Below are 17616 nucleotides of genomic sequence, written 5' to 3' on the forward strand. Positions count from 1 at the left end.
CTCAAACCACGATCTTCCGGAGTGTTCTCTACACCTCAAGATGTGTCAGGACACATAGAGAACATGTGTTTGTAATTTAGGAATCACAAGTATATCTCAACACATGAGAACTTGGATTATGGCCTGAGAAATGTTAGAATAAAAGAAGAAGAAGAAGATAATCTTTGTCTGACATATTCTGAAATTTTTCTGAATTCTTACCGACTTGTATATATCTTTTCTTCTTGTTATTTTATAACATATATATACAAATTATGTATTACCTTATTATTACTAATAATAATAATAATATATCATAATGATGATAGGAATTGATTTACGTAAATATCTAATTTACCAAATTTGAACAAATCTATTTTCAAATTATTAATTAATTAAATAAAAAAAAAAAAAAACACAGATACATTATCTATATACTGCTACACGCATGGCACAGTCCCTGGATTGTGTCATGCGTGAATAACAGTATTCCATTTGAGGGATATTGTATTTTTCTTTTATTTATTTATTTAACTAAAATCAATCATTCTAGAAAATATGGTATTATTTTTTTAAGGAAAAAGATCACAACCATATTTCAAAATTTAAATTTTAAATTCAAAATTCAAAATTCAAATTGATGATCATCATTATCATCATCTTTCAAAATTCAATAAATCAAAAACTATTTTTGACATACCAATTTTATTTTCTCCCACTCAAATTAAATAATTAATTTAAAATTTTATTTATTTATATATATTTCAAAATTATATATTTAAATTAATAAACATATTTTTGAAAATTGAATAATTAATTCAAAATTAATTATTCAATCTCAATTATCATATAATTGTATACTTGACCCGAAGAATAAAATTCTTCTCAAATTTCCAAATTACAGTTTTACCCTTGTATTAAATCTTGCCTTTATATGATGTTGATAGAGCCACCCTGGGGATCTATGGACCTATAATATCAAGCTCTAATAAATATTAGATTATTAATCAAAGCTCTTTAATTAAATAATTATATTTATTAATCTCATGATTGCTCCACTATAAATATGAGATTGAACTCTTGATAATTATAGACATATATTTATAGAGTACTTTATTAAAGAATAAAGTGTCCATTGATATAATCATTACAGACAACGTTAATCCTCTATTAATGGTTCATAATTAAAAGGGAATAAAATTACTGTCTTACCCTTTTAACTATATCTTGTTCCTAGAGTACTGTTGACTTTACTAGTGAAGGTTGTGTCACAACATGTTTGCGACGTGAGCGCTCATAACCTTTTCAGTTCAAAAAGTCAACCCAATAAGGAACCATTATTCAATCTATAAGAAGGTATAGATTCCATATCTGTTAAACTATGTCCCCAACCATATATATCATTGAGTCCCCAAAACAATTGTTCTTAGCCTGATCATTCTGACAAACCTTAACGTGTGAATCAAAGGATCATATGACATACATAGGAGTTCATAGCAACCTCAGGATTAAGACCATCGCGTATATGATCATCGTTTGATGTGTTTGATTAATAGTATGAAACGGTGTTTAAACAAGTATTAACAAATTACATCTGGTCCAGTTCTATATATCACTATATATAAAGTACCTTCACTAAAGTGTCATTATACACTAGTGACCCGGATCTAAGTGACTTGTATTCATATTACTAGCGAACCGTACCAACAGTAATTAATCTAAATATTCTGTAATTTTATTTTACTGTGAACTGTTTTAAGTTTATTATCTTAATCTCGATCCTCTCATACCAATATGAGATTAAGACCACATAGATAAACTTTGGAATTTTCTGATATTTATTTAATATTATCAACATAATATCGGACATAGTCTATATATATAATAATTCAATTCAATTATTTACTTCATTTAAAACATTTGTCAACTACAATTGCTTTAAGGGCACTATTCCCAACATATTGTGCTTAGTGTTATGCGCATTGTTTGTAACTATTATGTCATACGTGTGTCTGTGATGAAACTACGAATATCGAGAACGGTAAAGGCTGGGAACAGCAAAGGTCGGGAATGGCGAAAGCTGGGAACGGCGAAGGCCTGGAGCAGCAAAGGCAGGGAGCGGAAAAGGTCAGGAACGATGAAGGCCGGGAACGACAAAGGCCTGGAGCGGCAAAGGTCGGGATCGACATTAAGCATGTTGAATGTAGGCTGCCAAGGTGAGACCCTCTAAGGGTGTTCTACACACCCGCTCGGTTAAGACCGTGAACTTGGTGCCTAGTAACGTACCTTGATCAGCATAGGCCGCTGTTGTGAATTCCAATAGGAACTTGTAAATGGATTTACCAAATATAATTGAGGTATCATTAAGGTCCCATTGATGAATTAAAAATGGTTTTAGAACCATTAGATTAAGTCTTGATGGGAGGTATACATAATCAGTGGTGTTGACGCAAAGTCAAAACGAGCTTAGCATAAGTGCGCTACGCTCAATCGGGTAAGCATAACTATTGGGTATGAACTCATATGGAACTAAGGTTTGGTGTGAGTGTTTCACACATAAGAATAATGGGCCTAGCAAATAATTAAGTTGAAATTATTGAAGTGATAAGGTTTTCATAAGTCAAAAAGTGTAATGATAATGTGAAATGTGTCAAATTTTGATACAATAAGGCCAAATCATTGAAAATAAAGGATTGTCATCAACCTTATCACTTTCCACGATCAATTCTCTAAAAAAACAGAGAGAACAGAAAACCAAAAATATTTATTGGCAGGCTTGAAGAGATTCTAAGGAGATCCAAGTGAAATCAAATCCAAAGAAGTGGATTAAGCTTAGTTTTGGCATTTTTATGGTAAGTTCTTGTACTTGGAAGTTAAACAACATTTTTTAATTTTTCTGAGAGCTTATATATGGTGTTTTATCTTTTTTAAGATATTTCTTGGTGGTTTCCAAGTGGTTTGAGGTTTAGAAAAGCTAGAAGAGATTGTTTTCGCTTAAAAGTTGCTCGGTAAGTGATATTTTGTGTTTTATGAGGTTTTGTGGTTCTTGGAGTACAAACTGATTTTTGGTTATTTGATTGAGTTTATAAGAGGGTAGATATGTTTATAAATGTTTGAATAGACGTGGAGACTTATTTAATTTGGGTGATGATCTTGGAAATTAGAATTTATCAAAATCGGTATATGATATCTTTATGATGAATTGTGTTGGTATTTGGGATATGTGGTTATGGCAAGTTATTTGATGTTGATTACTGATTTATTTTGATATTTGGGGATAGGTAAAATTAAGGGGAAACTCTGTCAAAATTTCTCCAAGTGTCTAAGATAAACCTAACGCTCAATCTAAGTGGTTTAAGGCAATTTAGGCATGATTTGGATATGATGTTTTATGGATATTTTTAAATGATAGTTCAATGCCTTACTACCATCATTATAGTGTGAAATTCATGCCATTGTCAGGATAAGCACATCAACACCTAAGACACCACTTGTTACACGGTGAAATATATTTTGGAGAGAATGTAAGTAAAGTACTCAACTGCAACACAAGAATTACATGTTATGTGAAAGTATGCATTATATGAATATGTTATGAGTAAGTGGTATTAACATACATTGACACTTCATCATAAATTTGTATGCATGGCATAATAGTGATATGGTGAATTATTGTATGATATAAGACCATGCATGATATTATGAGGATTAATTATGTGATGTCTTGGCAAGTTTTATGCAACATAAAAGTAAGTTGTAATAAGAAGTTTTTGAGTTCAGTGCCACTGTTTTGAAAAGGCAAATGAGAATGTAAGTATGTGTAAACGGAGGCCTATAGTTAGGCTCATAGTGGCAGCCCAATAATTTGGGAGTGAACCAATTATATTGTTTGCCATGTTCCCGTTTTTATTTCTCCTCTATATGAGTTATTGTTATATGTATTGACACCACAGTGTATGGCCACCTTAACTCTTGAGCCCGAAGGGGCAACAATGGAATAAGGTTTTTAATGTGCCCTACTGTGGTGATGGCTAGCAGGAGGAGAACCCATGGGATTTTATATTATACGTGTAACAAGCCCTGCAGGCATTGGCCTAATCAAACAGTGTGCACAATATTAAGGGGCCCAAAATTTAAAACGAAGTTGTGTATGTCCATTGACATTGGGTAATCATTAGCATTGCATGCATTACTTTGCTTACTGAGCTTTAGGCTCACAGTTGTCTTGTGTTGCAGGTAGAGAAAGAATTGAGTGAATGACAAAGGAGAACTGGAGCATGGTCCTGACCCTGATTTGTACATATGAACATATCGACTTTTTGTGGGTTATTTCAGTTTATCAGTGTGTATGTTTGTAATAAAGTGTGGAGTTATGTTTTGAAAACAAATTGGATTATTTAATACTTATGTATAATATGTTTAAGACACATTTTATGTTTAATGTAAATAATGTGAAATAAGTTTTCAAAAAAAAAAATCCAGACTTCCGTTGAAAGTAATTATGATATAGTTTTAAAATGTAATACATCAAATATGGTTTTAACTAAAATAAGTGAGAGTGTTACAAATGTCTGTATTTTTTTTTCTTTGTTGGTTTTTGGTCGATTAATCTTGCTTATTTTATGAGTTTGAATGTGATGTAAGAAAAGCCAAATAAAAAACTGGGTTTGTTTTTTAGTGTTATGTTTGAGTTTTTTAGACTGTTTATATTGTTGTTAAGTTTTATTTTTTGTCCGGATTTGTATCGGTTAGTTAGAAAGTCAACTTATATGTTAAGTTGTTTTACTATTTTCATTAAACATAATAGTGTTCGCTTGTCTTTTAGTTGGTGACAGTCGTTTGGAGTTGGAAATTTAATCAATTTAGGAAAGGAAATCTTTATGTTTTAGAGTTCGATTATGTATATGTGAGTGATAGATTATTTGATATTTGTTGTATTTTTATCTTTGTTGTCCATATAAATTGTTGTCTATATATATATATGTGTGTGTGTGTGTGTGTAGTATTTATAGAAAAAAGGGTCTCAACTCCAAGTTGCCCGATTTGGACTCAAAACTTATTTTTTATGTTAGTGTTGTGAGCTTCTTTTTATATTATTTTTCACAAAAGATTTACAAATATGAAGTAGATTTCCTTTCTTTTTTTCAGTTTTTTTCTTTGTTGATTTCGTAAGTTAGTTTATGTGTGAATTTATATAGTTTTATGCATCTATGTAAGTTGGTGATTTATACAACTGTGAGAATTGTATTTATTTGATATCTACTTTTTCTTTTGTTGTTGCTTTTTTTATGTGATTATATATATATATATATTGTTGTAAAAATAGAGATTCAACTTTGAAGAAAAGAGTTGTGCTTGTGCTTTGTTCTGTTGTGGCTGCTTTTGTTCACTACTATTATTTTGCTTGTGAAGAAGAAAGAGTCGTCACTTGTGAAGGTTGAGATTTCAACTTAATGTATTTATTTCTGTTTTGATATATGCTCTAAACATTCATTGTTGATTGATTAATTCTAAACAATTTTTATTTCATGGGATAATTGTAATATTTTTAAGACTTATTTTTAATATGTTTCATAAGATTTATATGTTTAAGTTTTTAAATGTATTAATTAGGATGAAGGATGAAAGAATATTGTGTATTAGTTTTCTAAATTAAATTTAACATGAATATTAAAATATTTTAAGTCAGGTTCAACCCAACCCAACCCAACCCATTTTTTTGGGGTTGGATTGGATTGAGTTGTACAATAAAAATATTTTGAATGGGCTATGATTTCTCTAGGTCGATATAGTTGGGTTGGCTCATTAAAACACTCTCAACCTAGCCAACCCAACCAATGCTCACCCCTACAATCACAGGTAATCCAAGCTTTAAGTTCTGAGTTTTTTAGTTCTTAAGCTTTGATTATATTTTATAGTTTAGATGAGTTTTTGATTGGATTGTAACTTGGGTTTTGATGGTTTTGGGCTGCTGAGGTGTTTGGGACCTTTGTTTGAGGGATTTGGCTATGTTTGGATAGGTTTATGGAGGGATTTGGCATGAGAAAAACGAAGGAAAATCTGAGTTTGCAGGTCGAGCCGCGACCCTATTCTTGGGGTGTCACAGCTCTCCTGATCGAAGAAGAAGTACGTGATTTTGAGGCTTTTGAGCCACAATGCATGTGAGTGTGCACCGCGGTGCTTGGGCAGGCAGGGAAGAGGCTCGGGCCTCTGACTTGAGCGGGTCGTGGCTCAAATGTTTTTGGGGCCGCGACGCTTAAAGGATTTTGGCTTCGGGGAGGTTTTGAGTGTGGGAACTTAATCCTAAAGGCTCGAGATCAATCCTACTACCTGGTTTAGTAGGATTCGATGTCCCGGAGGCTAGGACTTGGTCCAGAAGCCTTGATTTACTCGTTTTTTATTGTATTATATACTTTGTTGTGACTAGGTTATCGCTAGGGGTTCAGGATCAAGATCGTGCTCGAGGGTCATTCTTATTTTACATTACACTCTAACCTGAGGTAAGAAAACTGCACCCAATACGTGATGTACATGATTAGGGCTAGGCCCGAATGTTGAATATAATCTTGATTGGGCATGGGCCCTTATAAATGTGCATGATTGTGATTATGCCTATGAATGATTGATTAAGCATGTTGAATGCTCTGTATATAGATGTTTTTTATATGATGAATACCTGTTAGCATTATGTAATTGAGAAAGGCTTCACTTATGAGTCAAGGACGGCAATAGCGTTGAGCGTTGGTCGAAAAGCATTGACTTATCAGTCAAGGACGGCAATAGCGATGAGCACTAGTCGAAAAGCATTGACTTATAAGTCAAGGGCGGCAATAACGTGCTGAATGCTGGTCGATATGTTAGACCTAATCAGGAGCGCATTATACGCTTGTCCGACCCAATGGTCGTGGAAAACTAAAGCGCAAGGTACGCTGGGCCAGCTCCAAGGCGGGTTATATAGAGGATAGGGCAATGGCCCCGAGGTGACTTATTAGTCCCAAATCCTAGGGCGCTAAGCCGCAGTGTGATTTATTAGTCATGTACTTGGGCAACGGGCCCCGAGATGAGTTAGTTAATCATTTATTTAGGGCATTTTGTCCTATATGACGTTGTAGTCGGTTATATGAATGGTATGCATGCATGAGTAGGGTTATTACTATTAGGCATGCTTATTATGGTTTAATAAGGTATTATTAACTACTTATGAGCATGTTTAAGTTTTCTTGTTGAGCCTTGGCTCACGGATGCTATGTGGTGCAAGTAAGGGGAAAGGAAAGCTGGACCAGCCATGAGTTAGAGAGCTTAGGTGGTGACGTGTACATATGCGGTCGTTTGACCACCACGACAAAGGTTTCTCAGAAGAACTAGGGTTAAACCCTATTTTTGCCGCTTAGGTCGACGAGTTGTAACTTTTGAGTTGTAATGACCATTTTGGAACTGGAAACAACTTTGTAAGCATTTATTATGGGATCCCAGGTATAGCTTAACATTTTAAATGAAATATCCATTCTTTTTGACCGATTTTTCTTACCCTAGACCGTTAATCACATTTAGACGCACGTTTATGGCCTAATGACTCGTTTAGTGAGTTAAGCACTATTTAAAATACACAGCGTAATGGTCTTGGCAAACCAAGGCATTACAATTTGGTATCAGAGCATGCCAAGGTTAAGGGTTCCTTAAGAGAGGCTGGGCATGTACACTCGTCACCAAAGACAAGCTCGACTCAAGGTTCGATAACTATTTATGTGGTTATGTGTTTAACTGCTTAAATAGGATATAAATGTCTTATCTGCATGCCTTATTAGGTAGCATGAGATATACTGATAGGGCCTGGCCCTTGACTGATGCGTGATATAAAAGGATGTGGTTATTAGCACCCATATTGCTTGTGAATGCAAAGGAAATATTTATTAGCGTTGTTATGTGGACATGTAGATCAGGACACGCTCATTAGTGTTGTCATAGATACATGTATGCCAGGAAATGTTTATTAACATTGTTATATGGTTATGAATGTTAGGAAATTCTTATTAGCATTGTTAATTGTTATGAATATCAAGAAGTGCTTATTAGCACCAGACTTGGATATGAATATGAATCGACATGCTTATTAGCATGACTGTTGAATGTGAATGATTATATTCTTGGTCTTGGACCGTGAGGTGGCAAGAGGTTTAGTTATCACTACCTAACTGGCCGAAATGATTATTGCAGCAAGGTATAAGCTTGGAAGTATGCTTCCAAGGCAGATAGAGTCATTAGCTGACCAGGAAGATCAGGGTCAGAATGACAGATAGGGTCAGGATAATGACCAGGGCCAGACCCTCTGCCAGCTCTTGAGAACTGGCAGCAGGTACTTCTTGATTTACAAGCCAGGGTATTGCAGTAGGAACAAGAGATCCACCTCCTGAGATAGCAACAGGTTCCTCCAGGGACCATCTTGTCAGAGGCACCACCTGTGGTGGTGCCAACAGTTGAGCAACCGCTAGAGGCTGGGAACAAATGGGAACCTCTTTATGAAAGGTTCAAGAAACAGCACCCTCCAGCTTTTTAGGGCAGTGCAGATCCAGCTAAGGCCGAACAGTGGATGAGCATGGTTACCACCATCCTAGACTTTATGAGGGTGGTTGGTAATGAGAGGGTGGCCTGTGCCACATACATGTTTCGAGAGGATGCCCAAATTTGGTGGGAGGTGATATCCCAAACCAGAAATGTTAATGCCCTGGGTTGGGAAGAGTTGTGAACTCTATTTAATGAAAAGTATTACAATGATACCATCAGGGCTGCAAAAGCTGAAGAGTTCAGCGGGTTACTTCAAGGCAACTCATCAGTGACTGAATATGCCTTGAATATTGATAGAATGGCAAAGTTTGTAGGGGAACTGGTGCCCATTGATAGGACCAGAAAGGAGAGGTTTCTCCAGGGGCTACAACCTATGATTGTCTGGGATGTTCGTATTACCACTATGTCAGGAGTGACTACTTATGCATAGGTGGTTAAGAAGGCACTCACAACTAAGAGCTCAGAGAATAAAATTTGGTGCGAGAATGCGTCCAAGAGAAATACTAGGAGGGTGGGACTTCCGTTTATGAGTTCAGGTTGGGGCGGGGGCCCCAGTGATAAGAAAAGGAAGGCTCATAAGGCCTTTCCAGCTCCAGGCCCTGATAGAAGACCACATGGTATTCAGATAGGCCGCCAGGGTGGCAATGAGGGCTGGAGGACTTTTCTAGAGTATGCCAGATGCAAAAGGCATCATATAGGGGAGTGTCGGGCAAAGGCCTACTTTTTATGTGGGGTAGTGGGACACTTAAAGAAAGATTACCCGAAGGCAAGAAAGGAAGAACCAAGAAAGGTGGACAACTCGACCCCAGCTCGAGTGTTCGCATTGACACATGCAGAAGCTGAGGCTTGTCCCTCAGTAGTCACAGGTCAACTTTTTAGTGTTAGAACCCCTTATATTGTTTTGATTGATTCTGGTGCTACACATTCTTTTGTTGCTAGTAGAATTATTGATAGATTGTGTAGACCATGTGGTTATTATGCTGTGGGGTTCAGGAACTTATTACCCACTGGGAAGTTAGTAGTATCCAGTAGATGGGTTAGATCATTGCCACTGACAGTAGAAGGCAGAGAGTTTTCAGTTGATTTGATAGAGTTGGTTATGACTGACTTTGACATGATTCTGGGTATGGACTGGTTAGTGAAGTATGGGGCAACCATAGATTGCAGAAAGAAAATGGTAACCTTGAACCTGAAGGTGAGGATCCTTTTGTATTTGTTGGCACTGTTCATGGACCTTGCGTACCTATGATATCTGTATTGAGGGCTAGAGATTTATTGCAAGGTGGTTGCATAGGATTCTTAGCCAGTGTGGTAGATACCACTCAGGTTGTGCCAGTGGGATCAGATGAGACTAGATTAGTTTGTGAATTTCTGGATGTGTTTCCAATAATTTACCAGGGTTGCCGCCACACAGAGAGATTGAATTTGTTATTGAACTGACACCAGGGATAGAGCCACTGTCTAGGATACTGTTACCCCCGTTTCCTCCCTCCATTCGCGGATCCACACATTTAGTCCATGGGCCACCCTGAAGGGACTTAAGGCCCAGATCGGGTCCAATAGACGGAGAGGGCGTGAGTCCCGACAACCCAAATATCGGTACAACCCAAATGTTGTCTCGGAGTGAAAGCCGGGACTGTGAGGTTGGCATGTTTCATCTTCCCGGACCCTTCGCATGGTGTGTCAGAAATGTGATAAGGATATTAATTCCTCCAAGTCTAAAAATGGACCGGGACGACAATAGACGAACCCGGATCCTGGTAAACGAACCAGGGTCTTGGTAAATGAAGAGAGATGTTAGTAAATGAACCCGGACCAGGCGACCAGGTTAGGCGTGATAAGTTGTCCCCGATACTGACATCACCTCGAGAAAAATGGAGTTTTGTCCCCATATCTAACCTACAGAAGAGGTTACATACGGAATGTAAGCCATTATTTTAGAACTGTACTGCCATTACTCTGACGGATCCTGTCCCCCGGATCTCCTTAGAAGCCCACGCGAACCGGACTGACGCTGCATACTGTTGTCAGTCTTATAGCGTGGTCACGCTCCAGTCGGCCCAATGGGCCCTGATTAGTGCATTTTATTTATCACACTCCTTTGTATTAAGCCTCCATCAGTGAAAAAATAATGTTTATACCCTCATTAGGCCTGGATTAGTCTGGCCCAAACCCAGAGCACTCAACTGCCTATAAATATGAACAGTTGTGCGCTGTGGAGGGGGTCGGATTTTTCTCTTGTAAGCATATGCTCTGCTTAAACTTAGAGAAACACTCCATTACAAAAGCTCCTCATGCTCTAATACAACAAACTCGTGGACTAAGTCTCTTTAACGCCCCAACCACGTAAAATCCTTGTGTGATTATTTCTAATCCTTTCTTTCTAAGCTCTCTTATCTTTTATAATTCTAGTTTCCAAAAAACTCGGTAAACATTTTGGTGCTTTCATTGAGAGCCAAAGAAAGCTTTTTAAAGAAGATATCAAATATCTGTAACGATGGTGAACACGAGACATACTACGTTCGATCCTGCTCACCAAGAACAAGGCAATGGAGAGCCACTACCCAATCAACCTCTCCCAAAAAAATCAACCTAAGGATACACCTTATCAAATGCCCTGGCCTGACGAGTCCCAGAACTATGAAGACAGGGTAGATTATGAGGAAGGTTACTACGAGGAAGATGAGAAAAATGAAGGGGGATGCCACAATCATGAAGCTGAGGATCCTGCAATCCCAGAAGAAGAAGTAGACCCCGACCAAGAGGACTCGGAGGTGATTAAACTGAGACAACAAGTCCTGGACCAAGAGGACAGGATAGCTGAACAGAAAGAAGCCACTCGCCAGATGCAAGAATCCCTTCTGGCCTTGCAGGCTTTCATTGCTGCCCAAGGGTTGGCGGCCAACCCTCCAGTTGTTCCTCCTCGAGGAACAAGACCGTCTACCCCGCCAGTTAGGGCCAACGTGCCCAAAAACACGAGGTTGATCCCTCCTCGGGGACAAGATCCCAGAGTTGGCCCTTCTAACCTGGCTCAAGAAAAAGGGAAAGCCAAAGCGGTTGACCCTATGGGGAAAGCAAACCCCCAGAGGAAAACTCCTCCCGTTCTGAAAACCGGGGCCAACCCAAGGTCGCTCCCTAGGAAAGAGAAGGTGCGCCTCGTCCCAGGACGGGATCACCCAATCAATCTGCAAGGGATGCGCCCACAGGGTACCAGGCCCCGAGTTGTCCCTAGACAGACCAGATAGGAACAACATTTCCACCCCAGCGCCTCCGTGAATAAAAATCACCGAGGATGCCAACGTGCTGACGAGCTAGACGCCATTAGTTCAGGGCACGACACGTCACTTATAGAACTGTGCAACAGGATAAATGCTCAAAAGGAGCGGACCCTCAAGGAGAAGATCTGCCCCCAAGGGGGAGACCTGAGAAATAACCTCAATGACAGGAGGAACGAGAGGGTCCCCCTGGACGATGGAATGGCCCGACAGTTCATGGAATAATTGACCACATTAAAGAAAGTCACGGACTGTCTAGTCCGTAAATACGAGGGAGGCGGTTCTGATTCTGAGGAAGAGGAAAAGGAACCATGTGTCAAACACATCCTGGATGTGGTGCTCCCTAAGGGGTTCAAAATGCCAAACTTGCCCGCTTATATCGGGAACACAGACCCCAGGGACCATCTGTCCTGCTACAATCGGTTAATGACCGTAGCCCACGCCTATGACAACGGCAAATGCCTTTGTTTTTCGATCACTCTAGATGGACCTGCAGAAGAGTGGTGGAAAAGGCTCAAGCCAGGGTCTATCTAGTCCTGTTCTAGACTACAATTGGCATTTCGCAAGCAGTTTGTGGCCACCATGAGGATGGACATGCAGATCATCGCCCTCGCTAACATTACACAGCTCCTCACGGAGACTCTGAGGGCCTACATCCAGCGCTTCACATAAGAGGCCTCAAAAATCAAGGTGGACGATGGGTAGCGCCTGGTGGCCCTACAGTCCGGGATCCGAGTCGGTTTCCCTCTCTGGGATGACATGCAGCGCAATAAGGTGGCCACCCTTGAAGAATTCATAAGGAGGGCACAAGGCTTTAACAACTGGGAGGAGGCCCAAATCTAGGAATTCAGATGGCAATCGGCTCCCCAGCCGAGTGCCCAAACTTTTCCCAAGTATGGGATGCAGTATCCGGCCCCTCACTATTCAACACCCCCAGTGGCGCCAGGATCGACGGGTACTCCCGAAATGACTTTTGCAGCCCCAACAGTCTACGATCCTACGTCCTCAGAATACGCGTCGGCCTAGTCCACCCCATTTTCTAGATATGGGATGGCACCAGTCGGATATTGTGCTGCTCTCGGCGGGGCCCAACCGTCCCAGATGGGGGGAACGGAAGCAAGCATAAACCCCTCCTAGGGGAAAAGATCGGGGAAAGGAAAAAACCAGTCCGAGCCCTCTAAGAAGGGCAAGAAGGGTCACGAGCCCCAATACTCAGAGTACACCAACTTGGTGGATACCAGGGAAAACATATACCTGGCCACGGAGAGGACGGTTCATTACCAAAAACCCACCCCCATGTTCAAAGGGGGAAAGAACTTGAGAAACACCAACAAAAGGTGTGCATATCATAAAGACGTGAGTCACTTGACCGAGGAATGTCATCAGTTGAAAGACGAGATTGAGAATCTGATCAAGCTGGGACATCTCCACCAGTGGGTCAGGATGCCCGTGGGTGTTTAGGGCTGCCAGCGACTCCCGGACAACCCATAATCCCAGGTGCGTCTGGATCGTACCAACCTTCCCAGGGAGGGTACGCGACAGGCTCGAGAGCACAGGCCCCCCAAGGGGCCCCAATTGTGCAGGCACCCAAGCCCGGGATGCCTTTCCCCTCCAGAATCGCGTCCACATGAATAGATGGTCACGTAGCCACCATCTCGAGCGGGCCGCACCTGGGGGGACCATCCTGGAATGATCAAAAGCAGTACCTCAGCGAGCTTGACCACGACCAAGAGGTATGCTCCTTGGTCCATGCCCCGGCTCAATGCCTGAAGTTGATGAATCTCCCCATCACCTTCACGGAAAAAGATGCCTGGAACATCCACTTCCCGCATCATGATCCTTTGGTCATCGATGCCCAAATTGCTAAACAAGATGGTGTCCCAAGTATTGGTGGATGACGAAAGCTCCGTCAACATTTTGTTCAAGCTAGCCTTCGCCGTGATTGGCTTGACTAAGGTAGAACTGGCCTTGTGCCCAACTCAAATCTACGGGTTCAACGGAGATTCAATACTCCCAATGGGGAAGATCCAGTTGCCCGTGACGTTAGGGAACGAGATCCAAGGATCGTTCAAATTATGTACATTCGTAGTGGTGGAATGCCCCACTACATACAACGTCATCTTTGGTCGACCCGCACTGGTTGATTTCGGTGCCATCACTTCCATCCACCACCTTTGTATGAAGTTCCCCTGCGACAACGGAGAGGTAGGAACAGTCTGGGGAGACCAGAAGAACGCCTGGAAGTGTTACCACGTATCTACCCAACCTATTTATATGGTCCGTGAAGAACCTCTTGAGGAGGAAAACATCGATCCATTCCCGCCTCCTCCCCCGATACGAAGGATGGTCTGGGAAGAGGACAAACTGGATCCGCGGATAGGGACAGACCGTGTGCTGGAGCCCATGGATGAAATTGAAGAGGTGTGCATCAGCGACACCGACCCGACCAAGGTAATCCAAGTCAGGAAGAACCTGAATGCGGAGGTCTGGGCTGCCATCATTGCCCAAGTGAAAGAAAACCAAAACGTCCTGGCCTGGTCTCATTCAGATATGACCGGAATAAACCGTAACATCATCTGCCACGCCTTGAACATCGACGAAGGCACGAATCTGGTCCGGCAAAAATGGAGACCTCTAAGCACGGAGAGGGCAGAGGCCCTCAAGTGCCCTCAAGTTAGAAGTTGAGAAGTTATACTTGATCAACTTCATTCGGGAAGCTTTGTATCCCGCATGGCTAACCAATAAGGTGCTGGTGCCCAAGCCAAACAGGACATGGAGAACTTGCATCGACTTCACGGACCTCAACAAGGCCTGCCCTAAAGATTGTTTCCCTCTACCCCGGATCTACCAAATGGCAGATGCAACATCTAGATACGAGATCTTGAGCTTCATGGATGCTTATTAAGGCTATAATCAGATCTTAATGCATGTAGCAGACCAGGAACACACCAGCTTCCAAACAGACAAGGGGGTGTACTGCTACATCGTCATGCCCTTCGGACTCAAGACCGTCGAAGCCACATATCAAAGGCTCGTCAACAGAATGTTCCAAGCCCAGCTGGGAAGGAACATGGAGGTCTATATAGATGACATGCTGGTCAAGTCCAAAACATCCGGAGGACACGCCGATGATCTGGTAGAAGCGTTTGCCATCATTTGGAAGTATGGGATGAAGCGGAACCCCAAGAAATGCACCTTTGGTGTGGCATTCGAGAAGTTCTTGGGGTTCATAGTAAGTTATAAGGGGGTAGAGGCTAACCCGGACAAGACCAAGCATTGATCGATATCCCCTCTCCACGAAAGCACAAAGATGTTCATCGTTTGACAGGACGAATAGCCGCCCTGAGCCATTTTGTTTCGAAAGCCACGGAAAAATGCATCCTTTTCTTCAACATCCTTCGGGGAAGCCAAAGGTTCGAATGGTCAGCTGAATGCGAAGAGGCTTTCCAGAGATTGAAAGAGCATTTGGCCTGAGCGCCAATCTTAGCAAAGCCAGTGGACGGAGAGTCATTGTACCTCTATTTGGCCGTGTCTGAACACGCCATCAGTGTCGCGCTCGTACAGGAAGAAGAGAAGGCCCAACTCCCAGTCTATTACGTAAGCAAGAGGTTATTAGGTGCGAAGTTGCGATACCCACTAATCGAAATATTGACATTTTGCTTACTAACTGCATCCCGGAAGCTTAGGCCTTACTTTCAGGTCCACACCATAAGAGTACTGACCAACCATCCCTTACGACAAGTGTTACAAAAACCTGAATCGTCGGGGAGACTCCTGAAGTGGGCCATGGAACTAAGTCAATTCGACATTGCGTATGTCCCCAGAATATCAGTCAAGGGGCAGGCCCTGGCCGACTTCATCGTGGAGTGCACTAGGATCACTGAAGATGATGATCCCATAGACCCCACAACACCCTTATGGAAGGTTTTTGTAAACGGGGCCTCGAACGAAAACAAAGCAGGGGTCGAGATCATCTTAGTGTCACCACAAGGACACCAGTTGCAAAGTGCCCTGCGTTTCCAATTCGATGCATCAAACAACGAGGTCGAACACGAGGCCATGTTGGCCGGATCGTGTTTGGCTTGGGAAGTAGGAGTAACAAGTCTGGAGGTCTATAGCGACTCCCAATTGGTTGTCAGATAAATCTCGGGGGAATACAAAATGACAGAGGAAAAGATGGCTGCTTATGTGGCACGAGCTCGAGAGCTGCTTCTGTCTTTTAAGAAGTATTCCATCTGCCAGATCCCTAGGGAACAAAATGTGTTTGCAGACACATTGGCAAAACTGGCAACGGATGTTGAGGCAGATCTCTTCGAGCTTGTCCCGATCAACCATCTTCCCACACCAAGTATTCAAGCCCACACCATCAACGCTATAGACTATTCCACGCCCTGGATGGGACCTATCATCCACTACCTAATAACCGGGGGGTTGCCTGCGGATAGGGCAGTGACTAGGAAGCTTCAGTACCAGGCCCCCAGATACGTCATGATGGAAGGTAAACTCTACCACAGAGGATTATCCATGCCATACCTCTAATGCGTGTCTAGAACTGAAATGAGTGCAATCATGCACAAGGTGCATGAAGGTTTCTACAGAGACCACACAGCCGGACTCAGCTTGTCCAAGAATATCCTAAGGCAAGGATATTTCTGGCCAACAATGAAGAAGGATTGTGTTGATTACGTCCAAAAATGCAAACAATGCCAAAGGTATGCGAAGATCCCGCGAGCCCCTCCAACAGAAATAACCCTAATGACGAGTCCCTGACATTTCGCAATATGGGGTATCGACCTAGTAGGGTCGCTCTCGACCGGGAAGGGTGGTGTGAAGTACGCCATCGTGGTCGTCAATTATTACACCAAGTGGGTCGAGGTGGAACCCATGAACACCATCACCTTAAAAAAGGCCCTGGACTTCGTCATCAACAACATTGTGTGCCGATATGGCCTCCCTCACAAGATCGTGTCAGACAACGGGAAGCAATTTTACAGCGTCCACTTCACCGACTTCTATGAAAGGCATGGCATCATCAAAAGCTTCTTCGCGATCGCCAGGCCTCAAGCAACCGGGCAAACAGAGGCCGTGAACAAAATCTTAAAGGGAACATTGAAGAAAAAGCTTCAAGCCTGCAAAAGCAAGTGGCCGAAAGAGCTGCCCCGCGTGCTGATGGGCATACCGGACCACCAAAAGAACGTTTGCCAGGCATACTCCTTACTCCATGGTATACGGATTTCAAGCAGTCGTCCCAGTGGAAATAGTTGTCCCGTCCCACCGATGAGACACATATGATCCAGCCCAAAACCACGCCTTACTCCAAGAATCTTTAGACCTCATTGAAGAGATCCGGGAAGAGTCCCAAGTTCAGCTGAAGATGTATCAAGGCAAAATTGCCCGACATTTTAACTCTAAAGTTAATAGCCGAAGGTTTGAAACCGGCGATCTGGTCCTGAGAAGAGTCTTCCCTACAACCCAAGATCCGGGAGTGGGGGTTCTGGGCCCAAACTGGGAAGGACCATACGAAATCCAACATGAAGTGTGTTCAGGAACGTATCGCTTAAGGTGGCTTGACGGAACAGAGGTCCCAAGAGCCTAGAACGCAGAACATCTCCGTAAGTACTATCAATAGTCAGGAGGACATGTTCTTATTTTTAATTTTTCTTTTAAACAATGTACGCCCTAGGGCGGTTTCTTATTCAATGAAAATGGTGTGTATAAAATATCATAAAGAAATATTGTAAAGAAATGAAAGTTCGCGTCCGTCTTCATAAACAAGTGACCCAAGACTACAGTCTTCGCT

This window comes from Humulus lupulus, chromosome 6, assembly GCF_963169125.1.
Source record: "Humulus lupulus chromosome 6, drHumLupu1.1, whole genome shotgun sequence".
In the NCBI taxonomy this organism is placed as follows: Eukaryota; Viridiplantae; Streptophyta; class Magnoliopsida; order Rosales; family Cannabaceae; genus Humulus; species Humulus lupulus.